Below are 12,946 nucleotides of genomic sequence, written 5' to 3' on the forward strand. Positions count from 1 at the left end.
GGAAGAAGTTGAAAGAGGGGTCACAGGAGGAGTTGTCTGCAAAAGAGTTAGATTCAGCATCCATGCCTGAAAATCTTAAAAAAAAAAAAAAAGTACAGGTAAGTAAAATGTCTCTGTTAAAGATGGACTACCATTTCAATCTTTAAATGTTTTGCTTGCATAACCCATGTCAATACATACTAGCTCACACTAAAGAATGAAAACATAAAACTGAAAATTTACAAGTTGATCTTTTTTCTAATTTTTAATACAGCATCATTCCAGAAGTTAAAACTTGAAAATCAGCTCTAGTTCCCTAGAATCTGCCAGCGTAGTATTTATTATAAATAATACAGGAAAAAGCCATTAATTAAAGCTTCAATAAAATGGACAAAATGTCCTTAACTGTGTAATGAATATTCAAGCATAATTTCCCTCTGTCATAATTTTCTCACATGGTAACACAAATTATATTTTAAGAATATAAAAAAATAAATCAAGAAAATGATTATCTAAAGACAGTTTATATTCAACTTCTTTGACCCATTTGGAATTCAAAATTGTAAAAACAAGAACACTCAACATTGTTTTGTAGTACATGTCAGAGATCAATTCTGAACAAAATTTATCAAGTTGAAAGATTATGACCTATAAGAAAGTCATATAAACAGTAGCTCTTCTCTTATTCAGAGGTTAAAACACCCAAATTATTCTATCCATAAATATTCATTCCAATGTGTTCCCTTATTCTTAGATGCTTGGGCTTTATCATTGTTCAAAACAAAAATTTATGAGATCAAGTGACCCCCCAATTAGATTGGTAATTCACAAATATATTTCCCTACCTTTTCATGAGAGTGTGTACGTTTTCTTCTAGGAATTCCAGACGTACACTAATGGTCTCTAAATGAACTTATCATTCAGGTTTCTTTTTCCCAACAGGAAAATACATTCTAGAGAATTAAAATGGAAAAAATGATTTAAGTGTTTTTTCATATTGCCTCAGAGAGTTTTGATAATACAAGGTGTTAAAGAGTGACAATGACTATCATACACCAGACAATCTAAGTGGAAACAAATTACACTTTATCTCCAGATGGAACAATCCATAAAGTCAGGAACCAGAGAAGAGTGTTTCTGTACCCATGTTAGCAAGCCTAGCAATATAACAAAGTCCTGCCTGCCAGAAGGACTCCTCGGTAACATGCCATTAGCTTTTGTCTTCCATGCCTCCTACAAGTGCCTCTGCTTCATGGACATGATATTTAATATCAGTAGGTCTTGGGAGTCACAATTTAGGGATTCTACTTAGATGGGCTCTATTTAAAATATGAAAAAATTATCAAAGATCAGGAGGCCTAGGCAAAGGATTTGGATCTTTCATAAATGTCTTATGTTTGCTGAGAATGTAATAGACATTTTCATCCAGTAGTCATTTCCTGATAACTTTGCAATTATTTTATTCCATTTGTTCCTGCTTTCCCAATGCCCACATGTATTTTTAAGGGACCCTTGTGGTGTTATTTAAGATAAAGCAACTTTTGCTGTTCTTAGGATAGTTGACATAAAAAGAAGCATATATAGCCTCTCATTTATTTTTATAACTCTTTTAACCAATATGTGCTGATTATTTACAACTAAAAACATTACCTGAAAGTTTTTGTTATAGTTTTTGGTTTTGCTTTGGCTTGTTTTATGATTCTGTGTATTTCAAGGAGTACTTGCTGATAGAACCCATTGCTACTGTTGTCTCCTAGCTGGTTTTTGCTAGAAAAAGCAATATGTAGGTCATCATGATTATCATATCATATACATATGAGTCAGGGTGAAAGTAGAAAATGACTCAGGAAATCATTGAAATTAGAATGAAGATAAAGGTCAATTTTCTATGAAACACATATGAATAGAATAAAAATAGAGTGCACAAAGCCATTTTGTGAATTAACAAAGAATGTGAATAACTTCTCTGGAGAAAAGGGATATTTGGAGTTTTGATATGAATGTCACTCCCATTCATTCCAGCACACAGAAAGTTCCTGTTCTGCAGATCTGACATAGAAAGTGGCTAAAGCAAAGTTTGTACCTTCCATTCTGGTCAATTCAGCAGATTCCTGCCTACCACAAAGGAAAAAATAGATAAAAGAAAATCTAACCCCTATTTTTCTAAAAGAAATCTACTTTCAGTCAACAACCCCCTGGCACCTTTGGGGGTGGAATTAGCTGAGTAATGTAAGAGCATCATAACTCTCAAGTAAATGGACATTTATCTTACTCTATACAACTTTGAAAAGGTAATTGGAGCCCAAAGAGAAAGTAGAATAGGAGGTTATTGAATCATTTTGAAATGGCTGGGCTGGAGCTGTGCTACATGTGTCATGACATTCCTTACAGTTTGGAATCCTTTGTGTAAGTTTGCAGTTAGAATTAGGTAAGCCCAGAGTTAGAAAATTTGGAAACGATTTACTCTGTCTCAGGAAGCAAAAGGTGGTACCTCTCAGACTCCAAGATATCTGGATACCATTAAATAAGGGCCACTGTAGATTTTTTCTTTGGATTATATTTAGTTAAGGGTAAAAGCCAATATGTGAGATGAACTCTGTCTTGATCACTTTTCTCAGAAGTATGACCTAAGATTTAAAGGATCTTCATAGAATATCATGGAGGGAGGTAGAGATATGGTACAGGTGATGGCTCTTCACTTAAAGAAATTGTTATATATTGGATACAACAAGGCAGCTGCAAATACAAACTTACAATAACAGTGACAGCATGTGGGAGACCAGCTGAATCTGAAGCCATGAAAAATCCTATCATGGAAGCTAAGAAGGATGTTCCACATCTACTTAGGCAGCTATTGGGAAATGAAAGCTAGTAGAATAAAGAGAGTCTGTTTCCTTTATTGGTGTGCCCCCTGCCATATGAAACATACTCCAGACTTGACTTTACTCATAAAAGTATCAGGGCATCACAACTGAACTTGGAAAGAAACAGAGCAAAGGAAGGAAGAAAGAAAGAAAGAAAGAAAGAAAGAAAGAAAGAAAGAAAGAAAGAAAGGAAGGAAGGAAGGAAGGAAGGAAGGAAGGTGAAAATTGTGTTTGTTGGGTATGAAGGTGAGAGTAGAGAGGATGGATGTATTTGGTATTAGGATATAATAGTGTATTTAAGTATTTCAAAATGCCTTTCTTAAAATTCTCAAAGAATTAATACAATATTTTTTAAATGATGTAGAAATTAACACAGAGACCTACACCTTGGCAATATGCAGAGAAAAGGAGACAGCAGAGTTCTTGATCTCTATTAGAACATTCATAGCACACCTCTCCCTCCATGACTCAGGAATTGTTACCAAAGATGATATGGAAGGTTCTCTAAGCCAGAGATAGTGGATGACTACATCACAACAGTGATTTCAAAGCAAAAGAGAGCAACTGCACAGAGCAGATGTGACTGCATGCAAAAGACCTATATAAGATCAAGCCAGGCGAAACTCAAGCATGGAAGGTGGTCATCAAGTCTCAGACCTAACTGAGGAACTATTGGAAACTAACTGCTCCTGGGAGAGGAAAGTTGGTTTCCTTCAAGGACTTAGCACTTAAGAGGCCACCCAAGACCCAACTAATTCATTAGATACCCTAAATCAAAGTACCAACTACATCACTGTAACTCTAGGTGTGCTCAGTAATACAGTGCTGTTTCTCCTTTATTTGCTCTGCCGCATGCACAGCAGTATTCAGTATTGCCTTCTCAATAAACTACTGCATCATAAACCTTGCTACACTATCTTCTGCCAAGGGCAATTATAAACAAAAAAAGCTACTCTCCATGATGACTAATGAATGCCCAAAGAACACAGAAGAGGCCTCCACTGGTCAGATTATGATGTGAGTTCAAAAGTCAGATTCTATAGCAATTAATACATTCAATAGAAATAGTAATCAAGTCTTGTCAGATTTTGAAACATCCTTGAAGTTACTGAGTCACAGGGTAATAAACTGCAAAACCCTAAGTACACTGTGATGCCACTTACCTGACATTTCTGCTTCTACTAGGTATGACTGAGGAATGAATACTAACGTTTTAGTTATAAAGTATATTTAGATACAAGCAACCAGAAGTGAAAAGAATTCAAAACTAACAAAATATAGATGATAGTGGTAAATACAGACTTTTTAAAAACCTGTATAATCTCACTGAGGGCATCTAGCTTTACCAGTGCTAAAATAATCTGATATGAACATCAAATTATATATAAGGGGATATTTATGAGAGGAGATAGAATGATAATTAAGTTCCCAGGAACAAAATTTTACAGTGGGGGAATGAAACCAAGCATTTCAGGTTATTACTTAATCTCTCTGAATGCCACCTTTGAGAATATGTTCAGTAATGTTCCCCACTCCAGAGATCTCACCAATTCACTATTTTAGCCCATATTATAGCTAAGTGGCTTTTCTTGTATTGTTCGAAAAGCTTTCATTTTTCTAAGCCCAGTATTTCCTAGTCTACCTCATCTGCCCATAGAATCACAAGTTGTTTATTCCTCTTTCTACATGACAGCCCTCTTATTACATATAAAAATGTCATTTTCTATTTTAATAATCTTCTGTAACTTATATTTATAGACCTAGGAAGTCTGGTTCTATTTTTAAACTGAAAATACTATTCCCTACTTTCTTCTTAGTAGGAAGTAACATTAAATAAAAGGTTCTTGATTATAATCCCTTATTTCTGGTATCATCATTTTAATCATTTCATAGTGATTTGCATCTAGTCTTACAGAAATCCAAGAAAAAAACAGCCCACAAATTTACTTAGATACATAGTCTCATGTTTAACTGCAGTGTGGTAACCAAACTTATTAGCAATTACCTGATTTGATGCTTTGAATTTTGAGACTCCCAATAGAAAACAATAATTATCACTATGAGTATTATGGGAATTAAATCTACATCCTAAACTCCACAAGTTCTGTCCTTATGAGGTTTTTCCCTAGATTGCTTCATACTGAACACATGTGGTAGCTCACTGCCTCCCATAGCCTGAATGATAGCCATAATAATCATGGAATGATCCCCAGAAGTGGAGTGAAAATTCACAGAATCAATCAATGTTTCTGTCAGAAAATTATAAATCAGTATTATCTTATGAAAAGAATACAGGATTCATAGGACTTCCAAAGTCATAGCATATATGACTTTGAATTACAATATCAGAATTTAAACTCTATGTGCTCTCTGGTGCAGGGGTCAGGGAAGTCTTGCATTCATGATCTTACAAGTAAAGCATGACTCTTAGTGTGTGTGTTTATTTGCTTAAAGTAATTTTTTTAAATCAAATAGTATACTTTAAAACAACTTGCTATGAAGTACCTGCTTCTTCTCAATTTGAGAACCCTTAATACCCTTGTTCTTAGCAACTTATCTTTTCTTAAAGATGAAGATGTAAAGGGATTATAGTCTAGACAAGCAAACTTTTTATATCTGAAATTATTAGTTTTCCATTTAATTGTTTCAGCATCTGTATCCCTTAATAATTTTTTGAGTAAATGTCAGTTTCCAAAATGGCCTTTAAACTGGCATTCTAGCATTCTGGGACTGGATAAAAAAGTAAATGTGGAGAACTGCTTGTTGATCATTTTTGGCCTTCTGTAATGATCTTCATCTCCTCTGTAAAGTCTCACCAATGACAGCCCAAAAATTAAGCCTACAAGCTTCAACTCTACACAAAGAATTACAGGTAACTAAGAAAAGCAGGTGTGGAAGAGGTGGTCAAACCCAAGGAAGAACATACCAGTTGGTTTTCCAGTGCCAAAGGTTCAGTGCTGGAAACATACATACGAGTAACATCATATGGACTCAAGAGGTTATATTTATGCATATATATTTATATAAAAATACATTCATGCATGCAATATCATTGATGAAAATAGAAGCCATGAATCTGAAAGAAAGTGGGTGGGGATATAAGAGACCTTGGAGAGAGAGAAAGGAAAGGAGAAACACAATTAAATTTTAATCTCAAAAATTAACAACCAACAAAAATGAAACTCCTTTGATGAGGGATGAAACTCACACTTATCTGTTGGTATAAGTGTTCTGATAGAAGCTTCACTCCAGCCCCTAGCATCCAAATACCCAAAGAGTCTGGGATGTTCTGCCAAAAGTTTTACCTAAGCCCCTGGCATTCACATACCCAAAGAGTCTGGGATGTTCTGATGGAAGCTTCACCCCAGCCCCTGGCTTCCATATACCCAAAGACATTGGAATGTTCTGGTGGAAGTTCCACCAGAAGCCCCCTAATCCATCTTCCATTCCAAGCCCTACCCCCCCCAAAAGGCATGCCAATGGTCAGCTCTTCCCCTGAGGTCTGCATAAGACCATGCCTATAGGCTACTTAGGACTTGGTAGCCATATTTGCACATGATACCTCTCCTAATTCCTGAGGGTTACCCAGGAGGTTTTTTTGCTCTGTTCATTAAACCTGGGTTTATTAATTCAGTTTGATTGGCTTATTACATCATTGTGTGGTGGATTTCCAATAACAGAGGATTCAAATCTAATAAATAAGGATAAAAATTTGGACTACAGCTAGAAAGTTTATTGATTGGTTTAAGAAACTGGCAGTAATAAGTTCTCAAGTTTCTGATCATGTTGCCCATTTCCAACTGACACATCTACAGGAGGATCTCTACACCTAAGGCTGGGGTAATACTGCAGAAGCAAGTAGAAAATTTGTAAGGGCAAGATGACAAGGATATCTGCTTTGAGGATGTCTCTTCTGTATATGAAACAAAGCTTTACCCATGAACTGTCAACAATACTACTCTCTAAGCAAGTCCTGAATAATGCCAACACCACTTCACTTATTAATACCAACGCAGGAAGCCTCCCAAGTCCCCACTGCTTTATGAAGAGTCACAGATAATTAACAACTACTGAAAGAATAATTCTTCCCCAAGAATGAGGCCCCTCATTATTTATCCAATAATCAGTTGCCAGTCTGAAAGTATATACTCATGAGCAGAACTAAGTCCTGAAAGTATAAACTCATGAGCAAAACTATTAATTATATATGTAAAATGATAATTAAAGAATTACAGGCTATGGATTTGATAGGATACAAGGTAGGAGTTAGAGAAAGAAGAAATGAAAGTGAATTGCAGAGATGCAAATTTCATATGTGAAATTCTTAAAAATTAAATTTAACAGTTTTAATCAAATCTGTTAATAAAGTATGCTTAAAACCAAATTGCATGTGATTTTTTAAGTGAAAAGAAAAATCAGGATCAGTTATGGCTTAAGAGACTGAATTTTCCTAGGGGGAATTGAAAGTCAAACTTCCAAAGGAGTCAAAAAGAGAAACAGAGATGAGTTTTGGCTGGCACTTGAAAAACTCTTTATTATAAGTGAAAAAAATGAAGCTTTCTATGTTCCTTGTTAAGTACCTAATTTTGGCAACAGGTAACAGCACTAACTTCTCCATCATTCCTTGTTTTGTTTTTCAACAAAGCACAAGAAATGCCACTTACTCTAGCATTTCCTGACGTCTCTACCATTCACAGCCCAGCCAAACAAGTGTGTTTAAGAGGACAAAAAATTTAAGTCAACAAAAGTTGATGGGAAAAAATGTTACTTTGTATTTCAATTTAAATGCTTGACAAGACCTTGTACAGCTGTTAGTACTTCTCAAATTGGGTTTGGGCTTGCTTTTTAAATGTTTGTCTGGAGGCTAATGGAGAAAAAAGTTTAAATACTGTTTTCTGTTAACTGCTAGTTTGTTTTGTCTCAGGTTGTAGCCAGTTATTTTACCTACCATCAAGATGTGCCAGAGAAAGTTCTTTATTACTTACTAATCAGGAGAAAGGTATCACAGGCCACCTTCTCACTTTTGAAAGCCCAAATGAAAGCAAATAAAGAGGTTTCAACAAAATTGATCATAAAGGGAACTGCTAAGGAAATAGAAGATGCTAGCCTATGTGCTTTTTCTAATGGATGAACACTATGAATGAGTCTCCTAATTATTTAATTAGGAGACTCATTCATAGGGAAGGCTAATTCTCCTTCTTTCATTTATTAATTTCTTGTATGTAGCTTTTTATGTAGGGGTGGAACTTCTAGAGATTCTCCCTGTCCAGCTGTCTTGTCAACCCCAACCTGTGTTGCCATTGCTTAGGCCTTTGTTAGGCAGCCATACTTTTGAGATTTCATGGGAGTTGCTCCCCTGTGATATCAAGAAAATCTAAGAAGGATTGGAGGAAAAAGAATGAGCTACAAAATGTTACAATTATATTTTAATTAAAATGAATACATATTTAAAAGACAGAAAATACAGCCTAGATAATGCTCAGAATAAGCAGTGTGAAGCAATCCAGCTGTTAAGCCATGGAGATCAATGGCACTCAGAAGTGTAAAATACTGTGAAAGGCTGAAGTGAGGAGACTAGAATACCACTGAGAATAGGGCTTGCTCTTGAAACTGAATCTAGCACATGCCATTAACTCAGCCACATTTAAATTGCTTAACCTTCCAGATATAATTTCCCACAGCAGTCTTTCTTAAAGCAAAACAGCAAGTACAAAAACAATGTTAGGAGATTTGAACTGGCTTAGAGAAAAAGGAAGGCCTTCATGAGCAACAACTGTAGGCATAACAATGTGATGGAGCATTTATTGTCCACAGACTCTGAGACAAACACATCAACATACTAGACCTGTTATTGTAAGCAAGCCCAGGGTCATCTTTTATTCTGTGTCTTTCCAGGAATTTTAACAAGTAACTGTCTTTAGATACTTAATGAAAACTTCCTATTACAAAAGAATTATACTCCCCTCCCCCAAATGCAGACAGATAAAATATATAAGAAGCAAGCCAGTGCAGAGTAGAGTGTTTCTGGGAGATAATTTATCAACAAATTAACATCCCACTGAAAAAATAAAACAAGACAAAAGCAATTACTTTTACCTCTTCATAAGAGGTAAAAATGGGCAGAGTAATGGGCAAAATAGCTTAGCAGGTAAACCTAGTTACTGTGGAAGCCTGGTGCCAAGGTCAAGCTCCAGGATTCACAGATAAGGGAAGGAAAGAGTCAACTCTACAAAGTTATTCTAAACCTCTACAATTATAATATGACATGTGCATGCAAACACTCTCAAACAAATACATTATATACCAATAATAATAATAAAATACCATAATGAAAAAACTTAGCAGGGAAGAATAAAGTTAATGACACAAAAATACATATATATACATTCTAGGAAAGCATTGTAAGAATTACAATTTCAGCAAAGAATTCCTGAAAAATATCAGAGAACTGGAAAGAGAAAATTATGCCATAGGATATTAAAAGAGGATCATTCTACAAGTTTAAAGTTTAGAAAACATGCCAGAAACAATGAACATACCTGTATAAATGATGGCAAAATCTCAGCACATGTATGGCAAGGAAGGTCAATTGTGGTCATTTTGTTAAAATAACGCAAATACTACCACTAATATTGTCTGCTAGAAGACAAAACATGCAATCATCCTATAATTTTATATGCAGCCAGCAACTACTCTGTTATAATTCTGTAAGAGTCAGGAGCAAGATAACTCTATACAGATTTGCACAGGAAACCACAGAACGGAAAACACTGGAATAAGAATACCCAGGATAAGAAAGAAATAAATAAAGCAATAGTTTAAATTTAATAGAGTGTATGATTAAATACTCATAGGAAGATCAGAAGTACAGACAATCTCCCAAAATTTTATTATTGCATAAAAGTTGTACAATGTATTCTGTAGTGAACAATGTAGTTATATCAAAAGTATACTCTGTTATTCATTTATTTAAATAATCAGGATATGGCTTTACTGACACTTTTAAAAAGGGCATATGTGATGTGGTTTGAAAAGCTAAAACTAGGGCGGGAGAGATAGCTCAGATTATAAGAGCAAGCAATGCATGTAAGGAAATCCTGAGTTTAGCTTGTAGCACCCATGTCAGATGGCTCACAAATACCTATGACTCCAGTTTCAGGCTGGAGTGTGAAGGTATCTGTAGGTACCTACATTCATCTGTACATATCTTCACACAGACACATATCCATATGTATAATAGAAAAGTAAAAATAAAGCTACAGCTAAATTTTGGAGATCAGCCCTCTGTCAGATGTGGGGTTGGTGAATATCTTTTCCCAGTCTGTGGGCTGCCGTTTTGTTTCACTGACTGTGTCCTTTGTCTTACAGAAGCTTCTCAGTTTCAGAAGGTCCCATTTATTAATTGTTGATCCCAGTGTCTGCAATACTGGTGTTATGTTCAAGAAGCAGTATCCTGTACTAATTCGTTCAAGAGTATTTGGACTTAAGTTTTGTGTATGGTGATAGACATGGATCTATGTGCAGTCTTCTACATGCCAGCATCCAGTAACGGCAGCAACATTTGTTGAAGATGCTTTCTTATTCCACTGTATAGCTTTATCTTCTTTGTCAAAAATCAGGTGTTTGTAGGTGTACAGGTTAATATCAGGGTTTTCAATTTGATTTCATTGGTCTACCTGTCTTTTTTTGTGCCAATACCAAGCTGTTTTCATGATTTTGCTCTATAATAGACCTTGAAATCAGGGACGGTGAGGCCTTCAGAAGTTATTTTATTGTACAGGGTTGTTTTGGCTATCCTGGGTCTTTTGTTTTTCCATATAAAGTTGAGAATAGTTTTTCAAGGTCTGTGAAGAATTATGTTGGGATTTTGATGGGAATTGCATTGAATCTGTACATTGCTTTTGGCAATATTGCCATTTTTATTTACAAAGAACTCAAGAAGCTAGTCTCCAAAACACCAAATAATCCAATTAAAAAGTGGGGTGCAGAACTAAATAGAGAATTCTCAACAGAGGAATCTGAAATGGCTGAAAGACACTTAAGAAAGTGCTTAAAATCCTTGGCTATCAGAGAAATGCAGCTCAAAACAACTCTGAGATACCACCTCACACCTGTCATTCTGAATCAAATCAGCTAAAATGAAAAACACCAAAGGAACACTCTTCCATTGCTGGTGGGAGTGCAAACATGTAAGACTACTTTGGAAATCAGTATGGCGATTCCTTGGGAAAATGGGAATCAGTCTACCTCAAGATCCAGCAATTCCTCTCTTGGGCGTATACCCAAATAATGCACATTCATACAACAAGGAGGTGTGTTCAACCATGTTCATAGCAGCATTGTTTATAATAGCCAGAACCTGGAAGCAACCTAGATGCCCCTTAACTGAAGAATGGATAAAGAAAATGTGGTACATTTATACAATGGAGTACTATTCAGCATAAAAAAGCAATGGAATCTTGAAATTCACAGGCAAATGGATGGAACTAGAAGAAACCATCCTGAGTGAGGTAACCCAGTCACAAAAAAGACAAAAAATGGTATGTACTCACTCATATATGAGTTTTAGACATAGAGCAAAGGATTACCAGCCTACAATCCACACTGCCAGAGAAGCTAGTAAACAAGGAGGACCCTAAGAAAGACATACATGGTCTCTGGAGAAGGGGAAAGGGACAAGATCTCCTGAGCGAATTGAGAGCATGGAGGAGGGGAGAGGGAACTAGGAAAATGAGATGGGGAGAAGAGGAGAGGTGAGGAAGACATGATGGGGCAGGGAGGTTGAGTTGGGGAAGAACAGAAGAGAACAAGATAAGAGATAATATAATAGAGGGAGACATTTTAGTTTTAAAGAGAAATCAGGCACTAGGGAAATGTCTGGAGAGCTACAATGATGATACCAACTAACAATCTAAGCAACAAAGGAGAGGCTACCTTAAATTTCTTCTTCTGATAATGAAATTTCTGAGTAATTCATATGCCATCGTATAGCCTTTGTCTAAGCAGCTGGTGGAAGTAGAAGCAAACACCCACAGCTAAAGTGTGAACTGAACTGAAATCCAGTTGCAGAGAAGGAGGACTGATGAACATAGGGATTACATACCAGGCTGTTGAAACCCACAGAAACAGCTAACCTGAACAAGGGATAGCTCTTGGTTCCAGACTGATAGCTGGGAAACCAGCATGAGACTGATCCAGACCCCCTGAATGTGGATGTCAACAAGGAGACCTCAGGAATCTATTGGGCCCCTTGTTGTGGATCAGTACTTATCGCTACCATAGGAATGGACTTGAGGAGTCCATCCCACATGGTGAGATACTCACTGAGCCTGGATACAAAGGGCTTGGCCTAGGCCCTATCCCAAAGGATATGACAGACTTTGAAGATCCCCTATGGAAGGGCTCTTTCTCCCTGGGGAGCAGATAGGGTATGGGATAGGTAAAGTATTAGTTGGAGGGGTGGGGGAGGAGGAGAAGAAGAGGAACCTGGGATTAACATATAAAATAATCTTCTTTCTAATTAAAATAAAAACTAAAATAAATAAATAAATAAATAAATGCTACAGCTAATAAATTTGTAATAGTGAGAAACCAGGAAGACTATTATAATCAATGTAAGAGGCACTGATAGAATTAGAGATTGGAAGAAAATACTTTGGATTGAACGATGGCTCAATGAATAAAGTGCTTGCTACATATACCTGAAGACATAAGTTTAAATTTTCAAGGCTCACATAAGTGCTGGGCTTTGCCATCCATTCCTGTCACCCCAGCACTGTTGAAGAAAGAAACAGGCAGATTCCCTTTGGCCATGTGAGCACAATATAGTGAGTTTGAGGTTCAGGGACAAACTTTAGCACAAAAAGCAAGATGCAGAATAACCGGAGATAGTCAAACTTGACCCCTTGGTCTCTTAAAGAGCATACATTTGAATGTGTGCGCAAAACTGCACACAACACACATACATGTGTGTTCAGACAAACACAGAGATATTTGGAATAATATGGTAGATTAATTACTAATCTTTGTGGTTCTAAAACAAAGTCTCAGATAAGCACTGAAATTATAGACATGTGCCAACACACCCACCTAAAATGCTGTCA

This window comes from Cricetulus griseus, chromosome 5 (genome assembly GCF_003668045.3).
Source record: "Cricetulus griseus strain 17A/GY chromosome 5, alternate assembly CriGri-PICRH-1.0, whole genome shotgun sequence".
NCBI lineage: Eukaryota > Metazoa > Chordata > Mammalia > Rodentia > Cricetidae > Cricetulus > Cricetulus griseus.